At 36.0% G+C, this 17,539-nt stretch overlaps 1 protein-coding gene across 8 annotated transcripts in view; it reads right to left on the minus strand.

Moving 5' to 3' along the window:
- The window catches only part of LOC126849571 (Krueppel-like factor 6), a 307,018-nt gene that overhangs the window by 71,769 nt on the left and 217,710 nt on the right, over positions 1–17,539 (minus strand). The window contains exon 1 of one of the 8 annotated variants that reach the window (XM_050591530.1): positions 3,622–3,686. The exons of the other annotated variants lie outside the window; for them this stretch is intronic. The gene's annotated coding sequence lies outside the window, so the exon portion shown is untranslated. Of the gene's footprint in view, positions 1–3,621; positions 3,687–17,539 lie in introns of those variants that run through there. 8 annotated transcript variants of the gene reach the window in all.

Raw genomic sequence — 17,539 nt, forward strand, 5'->3', positions numbered from 1 at the left:
TGAGCGTGTCGCTCGCGAAAAAAACCTTTCCGATTATTATTTTATGATAATTTCATTTAATGAAACTAATCACAAACAATTCTTTTAAATATAATAACGAAACAATTTTACCGAAGCTCGCAATAATAAGCGCGGTATAAATAAAAATGAAAAGTTCAACTTATTTAAAAATTATTAATATATCGTACATGAAAAGATAGTTATCGTTTAGAAGAACGGTTATGCGGTGCTTTGTGCAATTTGTCTCGGTAGAGATACGTGTCGTATAAGAGTGCTTATCGGAAGTGCACAGTCCGTCATATCTGTCGTACGTTTAAGGAATACTGACGATGTCGTCAGTTGGTGGCGCGATGCGTTATTCTGACCTCGCATTTATGACGCTTCCAAGTAATGCCAGCCGATGTCTGTCGCGAGAATCACAAGCGCAAATGCAGCGGCGAGATTAATCGCGCGATAGCGCTTTAACGATTCTCGTATAATAAAATTGCCAACCCCTATACTTCTTCCCTTTTGTCACGTCTCCGACATCGACGATCACAAATAAGTGCTACAGCACTTAAAACTACGATTTTGCGCGAACGCGATACAAAATGTCGTACCTCCTATACAAATTCTTACTGACAGTTACAATTTTAATTACTTTATACAATTAAAAGCATATAAAAATATGTAAGAGAAAATTACTATATATTTTTTTTAATATTTAATCATCCAGATATATGAAAGAGTGATTCTCTTTATTATATATCAGCTTTTTACGAGTCTATAATTGTAGATTTAATATTTACGAATATATTCACATTTTTATAATGAAAACAATGATCGCAAGCTCGTAATGCAATGCATGATTATTTATAAAATCAAAAAATGAATTATTAGCATATAATTCATAGGATCTTCGGCGACATGAAATGGAGCGGGTTGAACGCGCGTGCAAACGTAACGCAACGTGTTTGTCTATCTCGGGATTAAAGCAGGAAACCGGCGCGGGGACGAGAGAAACGCAGCTGCATCCTAAGGGCCGTTAATGATATTCGCAGGTGACACATCTAATTCAGTGACTGTGCAGGCCGGAAGCTGGATGTGATGCCGGCGCGGCGCGTTGTCATCGCGTACAATGAGGATAAACGAGAACAAACGGTGAGCGAGGTGAGAGGGCATGTTTGCATTTTCATGTCGTTGCCAGCGGCAGGAAATACGCGAAATTACAGCGCGCGCTAGCTTGATAGTACGGCCCGCGCATTTACTTCCGCGGGCGAATGCTCGATGGGAGCAGTTTTTAAAGCAAATTAGTTAATTACGATGGTAATGCATGGAAAGTACTTCTCGTTCTTGTTTCGCAGCGCGGCGCAACCAACGCGGATAATTAATTAAATCCGTGACGTTTACATCAAAGAGAGACGATAAGTTACCGCGGATTCATTTATATTAGTCGGCAAATACAAAGATAAACAGCAATTTGAATACTGATGCGTATAATGATTTATATATATGGAATTAAATCATATTATCGATATATAAATATCATCATAACCGTAATTGATTCATTGCTTAATACTGCATGGCAATCAAATTTCTGGAAGATAATATTAATCTAGCTTTAGTGAAAAAAGCTATAGCATTCGAATCTTTTACTAGGATTTACAAAAATTGCAAATAGGCAAAATGTACTTCTCTATAGAGAGAGAAAGAGAGAGCACAAGGTCGCAATGAATACAGAATAAAGCTGGACCGTTTCGCGTGACCTACTTGTGATTCCCCGTAATCGCAGTCAGCTATCTGATATCTTATTTCTCGTCTCTTCTATACGGGGGCATTCCGTTTCAAGAAGAACAACCAAGATTGAGCCAGACAATCGTTTTGCAGTTTATATCGATTGTGAGATTTTGGCAACTTTGTTGATCTGCTAACGGATTCCGCTTCTTGTCAGCGTACGACCGACTTTGTTTTTAGTGACGTTACACTTTGAAAACAACAAACTCCCAAATTTGACGTATCGCGAAGGGAATCGTTAAAGTTGCGGAGCCAGTGTTGAGTCGCAAAATGGATAGATAGATGCGTATGAAACTAAAATTAAGCACCGATATCCGAAATATCCTTAGAGATACGAGAAGCGAAGTTTTCCTACAGATTGCTCGTGATCGATTGTAAAAAGTCACGATCGAGGAACAATCATGGATAATTCCGTCGTCTTATTCTACGAGGAATATTTCTACACGCTAAAATGCGAGCCAGCGAGTCGCGTCTTGAATTTTCAGAAGCGACGAAGGGCGAACGAATAGTGCCTCGCAAAAGCGCCCAACGTGACACGGGTAAAATATCCATGCTCAACGAGTTTCCAGGCTTTTTTCAATCCTTCTCTTTTGCCTGCCGGTCTGCCGAGAGAAGTGAAAAAGGATAAGAAGCATGAAAAGCATCACCGGACTCGTGGGCACGTTGAATGGCCCCGGCGACGTGCGTGTGTTCCACGCGCGAGCTTATTTTAATTCGTCTGTTAGAGGAACGCGAGAAGGGAATCGGACACGGTGACGCGAGCATTCGCGCATAACACATTCATCGTACCGTGCAAGAGTTCTCCGTTCTAACGCCACGAAACCCGTTTTCAATTATGGTAGATGTCGCGCGTCGCCCTCGCATATATAACAGTGTCAGCCTTTCGACTTGTCCCACATCTTTGCGCAGAACTGATGAATCGGAAAAGCAAAATGGAAAATAATACAGCTTAAATTGTTTATATCGTTATAAATAAATCTAGACTCAAGACACTTCTCATTGTAAATGTAAATTATCGTTAACATAAAAATAAATAATTACTCAAGTTATTTTTTTGCTCATATTGTGTCAATAGCAGGAAAAAAAAATCACTTAATATAAAAATCATTTTATATATAAAAACTCATTATACTATGTATATTTAAAAAAGATGTATATACATATAAATACAATTGAATTTATTTCATAATATAATTTATTTTTTATATATGAGATATGCATTTGCCTGCGCTGTGATTCCTATATATTCCTAAACGTTGCATCGATCATGGATTGAGATCGCAGCATTTCTCTCGTGCGATAAGTATCGCCAAGAGATCGGCGTTATCGTTGCTGCGTGAAATCGTTTTTCTATCGTTTATGACTATGATAAGTGAAACATGCCCGAAGCGAAATAATAATAATACGCTACCGCGGGCGCGTAAAGCTTTCGCAGAAGAGAATCTTGCACGCAGGTAACGGCGCGTCATTGTTACAATTATAAAAATGTTTTTTTTTCAATTATATTGCATTTGATACAACTTTTTATATAAAAAACTTTTTCATACAAAGTATTTTATCCTTTATTATTTAATAAAAATATAAAAATTTAAAAAATTGTATGAGATATTTTAGCATGTATATATTCTACAAATTATAATTTTCTACTTTTTTATATATCACCAAAAATTAAAATTAAAATTTTGCGTAATAGTATTTAGTATAAAATATTATATAAAACCGTTCATATAGAAGAAAAACATCATAAATCATTCGTGAACTTAATGAGATGTTCAATTTTGAATGGCATAAAAAATTCATCAAATATAGTATATAAATTAATGTAAACTTTCTGCTATATTATTTTACTTTTTTACTCATCTGCTTTACATTTCTTGCCGCTCCGACTGAATAACTTTCCTCTACCATTCTTTTCCGTGGTCTTTCACGTCAGTAATACATTTGCGGCTAATGTAAATTTAAAAGTCAACCTTTCGCCTCGTCCTCGCGATAGAAATTCATCGCTCGGTTAGTCCTTCACTTTCATTAAGAATGATTAAACTCCTGCTGGCGTCTTTCGGTAAAAATAGAACACTCGTTCAACGTGCCAGAGAATTTTCTGAGGGAATAACGGCATAAAGACCGTTTGAAAAATATGCGGCGTAAACTTCCAACCGTCTTCCATCATTGTTCCCTTGAAACTGTGTTTCGCAGATTGGCTGAAAAAAAAAAAATTCCCTCACGAATGAGTTACAACATTCTCTTTTATGATCGCTCTTGCCATAAAAGGATACACGCTTTTCATATGTAAAACTTTACAATCTCACTATAGTATCAGATTTTTTAGTATCTTTACTATATTTCTCTTTTCTTCGATTATTTTTATTTAATTTTCATTTATCCCAAAGGAAAATGAAAAAAAAACTTTCTTGTCATGACAATGGCGCGTATAACACATCGTAAGGACAGAAAAAAATACATTCCCAATCATAGCTTTATGTTTTCCCAATTCAGTAATCATTAATTTTTACTTCACATAATGTTATCATATCTGCTGCTTATTAAGAACTCCTCGTTACATAAACAATCATCGTGCACTTAAAACGCAATAAAAAAAAAAAAATTCTAGAGCCGGTTTAGTTTCTCTTTCCTTGATGAGATTCTTTTCATGAGACATAACGAGTACCTTTTAAAAAGGTTGACCAAGGAAAGCTTCGTACGTACACGGTACGACCGTGTGTACGCACCTACCGTGATAGTAACTGACGATGAAAGGCTTGAAAGGCACCGCGTGTTTTCTTGAATTAGGCCGTGAATGCTCTGCAGCTTACTTTAATTAGGAAGTGGTCGAAGAAAGAGCAGCTTGTTGCGTCCGTCTATACTATCCTTGGCCTCATAGACATTCTCTTGAACACGGTATTGGGTCGTATGAACGATCCGATGAATGAGATAAACGAAATGTTAAATAAGCAATTTTTGCCGTTTCGATAAATATATTCAATAATTTTATAGAAAATTTAATTCTCTCTACTAATTTTGCACACATAATAATTCATTCATAATTTCCTGTATAATTTTATTTTAATTTATAATATTTATGATATTAAATTTTATTAAAAAAATTTTTAATATATGAAAAGTTTTGAAATAGTTGACTTTTATCATAATCAGTAAGGCAAATTTAATTAAAGAATATTTCAAATTATGACTATAATTCGAAAAGCATCTGTCTTTGAAAAGTCATTAAATGTATAAAAGTGAAATCTTTCTCTCATGGAAAGAAATAACTTTATAAATTGAATGGAAATAAGTATATACTTGGCAATATCTTCGATGTTACTTGCTTTTGCTTTTTCTCAATTGGACTATCGATAGTAGAGATAGAGAAATAGAAGTAGAAATCGGTACCCCTAAACGAGAGAACTCTACGAGAGAGAGAGAGAGATAAGGAAGAGACGACGATGAGTTGATGAGACCGTACATATTCTCGAAAAGCCTGTAATCTGTCGCCATAGCGACCGGGCAAACTCGCTCTACGTCTTTCCTTCTGAATTATTTACGGACATCGTCTGCGAAAAGACGGTGTCACAGCACAAGAGAAAAAAAATTTATTTGATCCGAATCCAGATCAAAGATAACAAAACTCGCTTTTAGCTATTTTTTTAATAGTACAAGTTGTGAAATTATGAATGAAAAAATCCAAGAATTATGGAAGATGATTACTAACATTATATCCGGTTTGCAATTTATGGAATGACTTATACAATACGACTTTTGAATCTAGTCAAATTGATAAACAAGCATTTCATAAATGACATTATAATTAATCTCTGCATAATAAAGATATTGTAGTTGGATATTTGCATATTAATTATAATAAAATTGCGCGTGGTTCATTAACTATTCCATTATTTAATTTTTTTAATATTAAGCAAAAAACTCATTATCCTAACATACTTAATATGCAATATATTATAAAAAATTGATTAGTCGACAAAATTTCATCAACGTTAATAACTCTATCATTTAAATAAAGTAATACATTGATTAAAAAAAAAAATCAAATCAATAAATCGTCTAATCATCTAATTACATCACGTTATAATACCTTATCGATATCTGCTTAACGTTGTACATGATTTGAATTAATTCTTTCCGTAATAGTAATACTTTCTATCACTGTAATATAAGCTGTAAACAGTCGAGTCAGTTTTAGGGAGACAAAAATCGCTTTAAAGAAAATTTACTGTTATGTTACTAAGACTGTTGCCTCCGAGGCTGAAACGTACGATCGTATTATCGAGTGACGTTCGCTCCACCGGAAGCAGCTCCGGCTGTATTATTGTAATTGATTCCGCTAGTAGTCGTACGCGATGAAAGCTGTTGGAGCCGCTGAACGACAGTAAGGGGAGGGGATAAGTCGATTATCGAGCTTTGGTCGATAAGGCACAGGAGCATGCCCGGCGCTCCGGCAGATTTATATATATATATATATATATATGTATATATAAATATATATATATACATGCGCGTCGGCCTCGATAAACCTTCAAGATTAAGAGTGTCGACTTCGTTCTCTTCCTTTCGTCTTTTACTCCTCTCTCCTGTGCATCTCCATTTTGCCCATCTTCGTTATCTTTCTCCCTTTTTCACGCTCTCTTCCTCTCCTGGTACTGATCCGTTCTCGGCGGGAGTTTTATTTCAAAGTCGTGTTCCGTCGTGATGAAACCGTATATACGATACAGATACGCATCAACCGGCATTACGAAAACATTACGGGATGATCGACTTCGTATCCCGTTTCCTGTTATCTGCGCATCGAAAAGCCCGTAAGTCCAAAAAAAACAGCGCTCGGTCATCCGGTCGATACGCGAACTAGATAGTCCCATGAACCGGAGAGCCCGGATGTCGAGAACCGAAGACAGATTTGCAATTGTTCTTTTAGATAGAAATCAAGAAATAGTTGATATAATCTAAAAATCGTAATTTTTATAAGATAATATTTTAGAAGTTCCGGAATATTATAATTTATATTAAATATATATTCTATTCTAAAAACATTTTCAAATTCTTGCTATTAATAAATTAGCGTCTACCTTAAAAGAAGTAATATTTATACTTTTATTACACGCATGTAACATTAGATTCATAGATCTGTGATGCATTTAAGAAAATTTATTTACTGTTAGGCAAAATTATAAAAAAGATATAGAAGGTGTATATATAGCGAAAATAATATTTGATAATTTAATTTATAAGAAGAAGATAAAACTAAACGATGCATTAATTTCTGCAAAATTGAAAAACACGATGATAGCGACGGCGCGGTCAGTATGTATCGGTCAGTCGGCGCGTTTTGAAAAATAACACCGCTACATTGCAATTTAATATCCACTTGAAAAACGACGCGTCCGAGGTCGTAGTAAACGAAAATGTTTTCAATATTTCGAGCGGCGATAAAAGCGATTGACAGAAATCAAGTACCCTTCAATATCCAGCGCCATATGATCGTGGAAAGTATTGCGCGGGATATAAAGGCCTGCAATTAGAGAAATTGCAGGGTACGCACATGTGTGAGTTCACTGCAATCCGAATAATGGTGTACCAACGCAATACGTTTTTCAAGTATTCTGACACTCGTTTCGAATGGGCATTTAAAAAAAAAATTTATATTTCCGAAGTCATCCAGCCGTTACTGCGAAAAAATACGAGCATTTTAAAGAACGCCGGCACGTGGAAAGTGTAAATTAATATTCCCGCATGTACAAATAAATGATTTTTTTTATAAATGTTATATAATAATATAAATATCAATTTTGCAATTTTTATTATTTTAATTTGAAATATACACGACAGAAATATATTTAATCTTTATCTTACGGTCCGCAATTTTTACAAAATAATTAAAATAATCATGAATGTAGAACTTTCTTTTAAATATCGACTAGCGTGTCATGAAGTATTTGCATGCGTTTTTGAGAATATCCTTTTATAGTAATACGTGGCGAACAAGGTGATGGTTGTGTAAGAAAGTTCGCAGACGGAAATCGAGGAAGGCGGCTTAATCGGTCGACATCAGACAACGATTCCCTAATTTCTTCGGTCGTTGTGCACTCGCGGTTAGGTCGTTGTTCTCGGTGTGTAGCTAATGAAGTTTCCTAGCTTTCACGCTATCAGCGCAACGTCTCTCAGGGATGTTCAAGGTAATGTCTTGCGGATGGTATCTTTAAATAGAATCTCTTATATATATATATTTCTGCGAATACACGGCGCCTGATGCAAAAAGCCGTTCTTAAAAGACACAAGAGAATTATATATTCACTAATGAAAATATCGTAAAGTTTTTATAAATGTCTTCCTTTCTAAATGTAAGCTATCATTTGTTTAAATCTACTATTAAAAAAAGATAATAAAAAGCTAGATCTATATACTACACAAGCATATACATATCACTACTGAAATATTACTGAGGGAGGAACAAAGTTATTTAACTTTTAAGTGTAATTTATCATTCTAAGCGAAATATGCAATCTTCTAATAGTCTTGCATTATATGTACTTATAATGGTTCTCATAATTCTGTTAGCAAAAGTGTGCTTGAAAACTTAAAATTATATCGTAAAATAAAAACATGTGTATAATAATTTTAAAATAAATTGTAACAATCGATAGTGTTGATTGTTTAATCTCGTTAATTGGTTGCATCCGTTAGACTGAAAAAGACGGCGACTGTTATGCCGCGTTATGTTCATTCAATGATAATTCATCACATCGATAAAAATGACTCCATTAATTTTTTCTCAGCATCACTGCAGGTGTTGCTATCGCGTATCGTTGCAGCAAATTTTAAAGCGCAAAGTGTTGCCTTAAAAAAAAAAAAACTCTCCCGCCAGAGCACGTGTCCGTCGGGAATGCACGTCGGCCGAGGTCGAGGTCGCTGAAGACGAGGATAGCCTTCTGCGTCGCGACGTTGCTTGGTGCCTGTCGGTAACGAACGACGTCGTAACGACGTCGTTATGGAGATATATATATACAGACGTCTTGGCCTCAGGCTCGAGTTCACCTTCCTTCCCTCCCTCTGTCTCTATCTCCCTCCTTTAACTCAGGAACGCGAACTATACCGTAACGCCATGAGGGTATAACGGGGGGTTGCGGCTTTATAAGTCGACTTCCTGCATACCTACCATCCACCTATTCTCCTTCGTTCGGACTCATCCAGCACTTGTAGGCGCGGTCGTCTAAGTCTTTCTATATCATGAACCGATCCTAAAGAGTCGCTCCATTAACGCGATTTATGACTGTTTGAAGTCCGAAATAAAATATCTATCTGTTCACTGTGCTATAGCCTCCCGTGTGTGCGCGCGATTAATTTCGTTCGTCATAAGCGTGAAGCAACGTCGCGAGCCACCTGAGCTCTAATGGAAAGAGTGAGAAGTATATTTGGACTTTTTGCTGTTAATTGAATGTTTAATTCTGCGAACTAAACTCTATACGTAGACTCGTTTCTGATTGGCATCGTTTGCCAAAAATATATATCCTATGACTTTGAGAATCTCAAATATAAAGTTAAAAACTTAGTATATTTGTACAATCTTGAAAAGTTAAGATTTCGAGGAAATTGACTTAAGCTCATCGCCATACGAGCAGAAAATAATTTTGCTACTGATATAAATGGAAGTTACAATAAAAATAAATGTCAAAAAAGAGGAAATATATATATATATATATATATATATATATATATATATATATATATATATGTTACGCAAAGTGCACTTCTTCCGGGTTTCCGAGAGTTCAGCAAATAACTTACTTTTTGCCGTTGCGTTAGAAATCGTTCCGGAGTCTCGCAGTAGCTGTTCCTGCTGATAACAGACTTACTCAAACTAGGGGAGATAGAATGACCTTCAAACCATGAGTCATAGCTTTGCGCAGGTAACCATGGGGACTCTTTCTCGAAAGGGGAGCGCTTTACGAGTTGTGTGTGTACGTGAACTTTTTCGCTTCTATCGGACTAGAGTATTCACACCCAACTTTATATCCACTTTTCTCGTAACGCACACGCGCTGTTTATATCGGCATTCACTACATACGAGCAAACTAAAAGAAATATAAAAAACTGTAAGAAATCTCTTACTAAGCGAACACTACGATATTTTTAGGATTCGATATCTAAAGGTTTTTAATGTATTTAATTTCCGTAACTCTCATTCAATTTCTATTTATAAAAAATATGTAAAAAGATTTATTAAATTTTAAATACAAATTGCATAATGCATATTATACAAATTAAGCTGAGTTATTTTTATGAATTTTATTACAAGTATTTTAAATAATTAAGAATACTGTATTTGCTATAATTGTTTAAAAAATTATGAAAAAAAAAAAAAATGTTCAATACACAAGAAAACTGAAAATATGGCATATTTTCTCTTAATTTCTTTTCTATTCTGAGATGCAAGCAGATCGTAATTAAAATAAGCTCAGATCAAAGACATTGTAATTAAATAAAGATCTGCGACAAGATATTTGCGTAATGACAGTTAAATATTGCACATGACTATATTCAATTTAAATTTCTAACTACGTAATCTGGAGTTTGATACATTAAGGTAGATATAAATAATTTTCTGACATCAGCTCAGCTATTGTACGATCTTTATATAGAAGAGACATCTCGGACACATACATTCGCCTTGTGAAGTGGCGGGCCCCCCCATCCATGAAATTGAAATTCGGCATTCCGTGTAAGATCAATGTCTTTCTCCTATCAGCGGGCCCACCGAATCGTGACGTGAGTTAGATTGAGATGGCCGTGTCATGATCTTCGCGGAAAAGCGAGCGCAACGCACCCTTTTCGCGAGCAGTCCAAACCGCCAAATGCAATTTCATCGATTGCGTCGTCGGTTCGCGGTGCGGCTTTTCAACGAGCCGTTTGACAATGCCTTTAATCAACAATAATTCTGTATACATCGCGGTGGGGTTTCCGGCACAGGGAGTTCGTGAAACAGGGGATAATCCGAAAGAGCGAATCTCGCGCTGCGTTTTCTCTTCGTTCCCCGTGGACCTGCGCACCGGGGTCTCTTCGTCGGTGGAAAAGCGTCCACTGGAAAATTAACACTGTCGGAATTTTCGTCGGATACGTCGCCCTTCATACTCGTAGCATTCATTTTCCGCGCAAAATCGCATCGTAGTATACTGTTTTACGAAATAATTTTTTAATTTCTTGAGATACGATAAACTCCTGATCGATTCCGGTCGATTCTGTATCGCCACAATGTGTGAAACAATCGAACTTATGAGTATCGTAAAACGGAAATAATCATGCCGCATGCACAAACTGCAGAGATCATTTCCATGAGAATAAGTCGTTGATTTCAGGAACATTCAAAGCGAGAAGAATGTGCTTGAATTCGATTCAAAGTAATTTAACACCCCTTTTAAATGAACAAACTACGTGCGGACAATGTAAAAGAGTCGAAGAAGCGAAACAAGAGGAGTTATTGCTATATTATGACATAAAGTGCATGTTGAAAATTGAATCACACAGAGAACCTAAATAACATGTGACGTTCGTTCCAAACAAATCATCTAGTATATTAATTATTCAATATAATCAAATAGGTATATATAAAATAAGCTATTATTCTCCTCATGCATGGTTGCTGGTTGTTATATATTACTAAAAACTTGTGTCTAGATTAATTATCCGTAGAATAGTTATTCGAACAATATGATATATTTCTTTTGTCATTACAAGAATCGATTGGAAACGGAATCTCACGTATTATTGCCGCAGGTCAATGTTCAATTCCCAGCTGCCGACCCACTCATTTCATTCCAATTTACTCTTACTTCTCGCATCTCTCCTTGGTGGACTCGCATTGTTTATTCAGTCTCCGGAAGAGGCTGACGACCGTCGTCGAATGGTACGCGGCGAATTACGACAAAGGATGATAAACGTAATGTCCCGCTGGGTACTGCTTACTAAAGGACAAAAACACTGATTTCGGTAAAAACAAAACAATATTCTCGACAGCTCTCTTCCGAAATATTTTTCTTTCTCTTCCCGTTATTGTTCATTCGATTTGTCGCATTTATACGCCATTTAGTTAACGACAAATATATATGATGAAAAGAATTATTAATTCCTTTTTTATTGCTGCTAAATCTATTGATATTCAAAGTATATTGGATACACACACCTGTACCAATTTTCCATCCCACAATAATCACATTAATTACACACGTGAAATGCTACAACGGTAATTAAATGACGAAAAAACTATATAATATCATATTTGTGATTCATAGTGTTATTAAAGCAGCTAAAAATATACGACTGTTCATTTTTAAATAAATATAGAAATAATAAATAGTCATATAAATTAATCAAATCATATAAGTTAATAATATTGTATAAGCTTATATTAGAAATATTTTGGATATTTCAATTAAAAGTTTCTTAAAAGTTTGTCTTTTATTTTATTCGATTGCGACATAATTCTATCCGTAATATAAGGTATTTATCGATCATTTATCGTAACAATCGTTTCAAGATAATAAATATTCCACGACAAATATGACTTACTTCGTCTATACAATGTTTTACTCGAGCGGACATAAATTTGGTACAAAAGTTTGTAGACGATGTAAAATAGCGTTGGTTTTCGCGTATAAGCCTCCAAAAGTGAGTTTGGTCTCCCGGCAGTGCATTAATCAGAAAGAACGGCAACTACTTTAAGACACGATATGTTCTGCAAAATCCCGAAACAACACGCAACTCCCGCAAGGGCGAATCCGATGAACCAACTCTAAATTGGTTAGTTGTACTAAATAATTTCGTGCGCTTCGATAAGATTGCCGCACGGCAAGAAAACTTGCATGTAAGCTCATTGCATGGAGCGCGTAACACAGCTATGATAAGACGAGAAAATCACGAAGCCACGTGACCTTTGCGAGATGTAATTACATTTCTTGCAGTTTAACTGTATCCCGGTGCCATGTGTTTATAAAAAAATTTATATTTATTTCTTTAAACTTTGTATTTTATATTAAAAGAAACTGTATTTTATATTAAACGAAATCACACGTAAATATTATTTCTTTTTTCGTTACTGAATTTATTGTACTACAGATACCGAGATACAAACATTCGATGGAAAAAAGTTTGAAAGGGAAGTATTAGAGCCATGGGGTCAATAAGAGAAACCGATGGTGAAGAGAGAGCCGCTGTCTCTTGCGCAAAAGTCGCTCGGTGAACCAGAATTTCGAAGGCTTTGCGCGAAAACGAGATTTCGAAATTAGTTCGTTCGAAAAGTCAACATAAGGTACCTCGTTCGCGGCAGTTCGTTACGAAACCTAATTGAGAACAAATCCAATCATCACGTGGCTTCCGTTCTGATCGCAAAACATAGACATATCTATAATGGTATTCTGTCTTGCATTAACATTTGTTCATATTTCCAATTATTAAAAATATTGTGCGTGACAACAAATTAATTTAGTTTTATATATTAAAAAAAAAAAATCAGTTTATTTCTCTTTTTGTAATATTCTTAATTAAAATTCTGACTGTCGCTAATTTATATTGTACTGTTACAAATGCTTTGAGATAAAAGATAAATTTAAGAAGAAGAATATTAGTGTTCAATAAAATAATTTCCAACATAAAAATATTGGCTGCACATAAATCTGTGTAAAAAAAAATATAATCTATATAACAATAATCTTCTAATTTTACATGCTGTTTTCAGAAATATATAGAGTACATAGGCGGTAATATCGAAAAGATGTGTCACTTCCTCAGCTTCTCAAATATATCTGTGACTGAAACTTTTCCTTAGACTTCTAACTGTAAGTGATACTTTCTGCTGCATCCAGGTATGTCTTTGCGGTCACAAACAAACGCGAATGGCGATAGTCGGGAGAATATCATGTCTGATAAGTCAACGAAGATCGCACGAGCATAGAGACAAGAGTGAGGAGAAGGTGGCTGTGTACACATCGAGGAGTCAGGAGTAGAAGAGGGACCAGACCTCGTACACAGGGGAAATAACATGCTTCGTCAACAGCGGTGCTGTAACTAATGGATATTCCGACAACGCGTGGTGGAGAAACTGATGATCCACCCTCGCGAGCGAATAAGCAAGCTCGCCACCGCCGCTCCCGAAGCGGTCTGACGCGTGTTACGACATTGTGCTCGGTGAAATTCGCAAGCAACGACGTTGAGGGTTAAACGAGAGAGAGAGAGAGAAATAGCGAGGTAGTCTGATTGCGGTTAATAGATAGGATGCATACGTAGATGTATCGAAATATGCGCAGAGCAGCGCGACTAATGGAATATTCTGCCGATTGAGGAAGACACATTAATATCCACACGCAAATAAATACCGGGCGGTTGATATCGAGGCGTGAATTCAATTCGATTTTATTAGCCTGCACGCGAAAAAATCAGACGTGCGTGAAATACGTTAAAACTATCAATGCCGTGAACGCCCGATGAAATAAAAACGCGATTTGTCGGGCGCGCGGAGTTTGCGCGACCGGTGTTGTATTCGACAGGGGAATTATAATAAAGCGTTTTTCATTGAAACTCGCTAATTTTACGATATGAGCGATTTTATATGCTACTCGTTATCTGCATCCCATTCGCACTCCCCGGGAATATATGATGTGATAAAACTTTAATAATCAAAATTACATTTAAAAATTTCATCATAATTCTACTGACCAATATTTTATCAATATTACATTCGGCAATTAGCTATAATATATACAATATATATATATATATATATATAATACTAATTATCGTAATTCTCAATTATTATTATATATTCGAATCAATGACATTAGTTTCTAAAATTTAGCCAACTATCTTTCTACTAAATGCACACATTTTTCATTTCAAAATTTCCCACATTTGTAGATGAAGATCCGGGTAGAATCTTCTTCTAAACTTCGTCGGAAGTTTTATTTGTCCTATCCTACGAATGCAGAAATTTTCGACACGTCGGCGATCGCGTCTGCTCGCGCGCCGTCAGGATCTACGGAAGCGAGTGACGAAGTGGAACGAGCGAAGAACTTCCAAAGTGTTTGTTCGTGCTAACAATCGGTTTAAACCGACTGAGAAAAAGATCGGCCTCATCCACCATTACGTTCCGAATATATTCGCCTCTTCAATCTAACCTGTGTTGGTTAGATTGAGCGAGTTTGTAAAAGGAGCCTACTATCGTTTAACTTTTCTCAAAGAAAAACACGTATCCGGCCGGCAGGGCACAAACCTCTCGAATATTCTCCGTAGAAATGCTGTTCTTGCTCCTAGAAAGACGAATAATTCGCTGGATGTATAATATCTACTTCATTAACATCCAATTAATGCCGTTTATCTGAATTAAAAACAAAAAACTTGTGTTTTTTTATTAATCTAAGTAAAATATATAACCGTAATAAAATACTATATATTGCTTATAAAAATTACAAACATTAAATAAATATGGCATAAATTTTTGCAAAGTTTGGAAATAATATATATCGCTACTATCATAATTCATACATATTCAGCAAATTTCTAGTTGCCATTACGATGGAATAACTAAAGATCTCATGATTGTTAAGCCGTTAAAATTCAATCTCGGAAAATCGCTTCAGGTCTCTTTACGCGAAGCAATTGCGATAGTAATATTTCTCGGTAAGAATACTCGGTGATAAGACGCGCGGATTTCATGGGAGCGATCGATCACCTGAATTACGAGAGTAAGGATGGCCGGTCTGCCCGGCGCCAGATCTCCTGCGATCGGCAGGTAGATAATGCTGGGTACACACGCGATTCCATCGATTCTACATTCGCACAATAGCAGAGGCCGGCGACCGCGGTAGCGACGAAGGAAAAAGGGGACGAGCCATTCACGTTTGCTGATGATAATAAGCAGCCACGCAAGAGCTGGAAAGTAAAAGTCTGCGGTTTCGCCACAATGGATGGCACTCCGAAATGAACGATTTTAATTCCCGAATAATAACTTCGCGGCGCACAATCATTACTACGAATACTATTATCCTCTAATATATCCCCCCTATTGTTATCTTAAATTTATTTCAACAATAGCATGAAAAAAATTCTTTAAAACATTTTTTTTTTTTAATAAAATAAAAATTTTTCGCTCACAATTAGACTTATGATCAAAAAAATAATTAAGAAAATATGTATCGTATTAAAAAGCAAGTAAATGACAATATGAATTGTTTAATTAAAGTGATATAAATCAGGTATCGAAATTGTTGCTAAAATTCATATATTATACTTGTATATGTAACTTTTCATTAAAATTTATCATATATATTTCCAAATTTGTGGATTTTATATTAGTTTTCTTTTTTTAGAAGATTTTATACTTAACAATTAAATACAATTAAAATTCTATCGCTGTTATTAATATTAATATAATAACGTAATATTGAGCGTTCAGACTATTATACATAAAAAGGGCTTGAAATATAAACATAAGAAACATTTGTATCTGTCCGAAGATCTATCTATCTTCAATGTCGTTCCTATGAAGGATCGCCTTGCCCTCGCTGGACAGAGAAATTTTGCGAAAAGATATACGGGTTTCCTATCGGACAAAAATGAATGGAACGGGATGCAATTTATAACAATGTAAGCATACACGCGACGATCGATTCCGAAGTAGTAGCCTCCGATATCGTTTCGAAGGTATGAAGACATAAAACAAAAGGTATAAAATGGTTTCTCGCAAACGTGCGCGACACAACAGTATCGGTACATTTAGAAAAACAATAATTTATTGGATATAGTTTTGTGAAAAGTAATTTTTTTACTACTACTATAGCCTGTATTTTGCAGTTCTAGATTTTTTGCAAATGATCTCTGTTAACTTTACAATCAAGAGAGATATGTTTATAAAAAATTATATTAAATAAAATTATTTAACGGTAATTTTATTCTTTAAAAAATTATTTGTATATAATATCATTCTTATAGCAAACTAACAATCAATTGTTTATTCTCATTTCAATCATCCTAACAAGTAATAATCGTTACGAATAAATCGAACAAAGATAAATCTCCAATTTAGATCGAACAGATAAACAAAACAAGCGATCGCAAATAATAGTAGAGCTTACCTCAATAAAAATGAAAATATATTTCTCTTTCGCCGGTATTACGGAGAAAAACTTATTCCACTATTATTTTTGTTCTTTTAATCCTACATGAAGAATTAGATCGCCGTGTAATAAAACGATGCATCGTAACGATGCAATACGCTCGAACGGTTCTCGTTGCACGACCTACCGCAACGTGACGTAGCTCCCGCCCTAACGGTCGTATCTCGTAACCTACAATCTATAGAAGCAGTCCTCGTTAATGAGAGCCGCTATCGCGGCTCTCGTATGAACACGGTTTCCCGTAAAACCTTTTCTCGTTTGATGCGTGCAAACGCAGTTCGGCGTTGATGCCGGCGCGCGAGCAGTAAATCTTGAAAAATGTCGCCGATTTGTCCGGCGGGTTAAGCGCGATCGTTCCCTGAAACGAGCCCGAGTCGTGACAACGACTTAACGGCCGCGCCGTGGCGGAAACGCGACGATCGATCGTTCCGCAGACTTATGACTTTCCATTTCTTACGCCCGATGCGATTGGAGAACCGAGCACGAATGTTTATCGGCCGGTGGTGACGTTGAAGAATTGAAAGAAAGGGTGCGATGTGTGTGTGTGTGTGCGTGCGTGCGTGCGTGTATTTGTGGGAGGAGTGAACGCCCGGAGGGGC

This window comes from Cataglyphis hispanica, chromosome 5 (genome assembly GCF_021464435.1).
Source record: "Cataglyphis hispanica isolate Lineage 1 chromosome 5, ULB_Chis1_1.0, whole genome shotgun sequence".
In the NCBI taxonomy this organism is placed as follows: Eukaryota; Metazoa; Arthropoda; class Insecta; order Hymenoptera; family Formicidae; genus Cataglyphis; species Cataglyphis hispanica.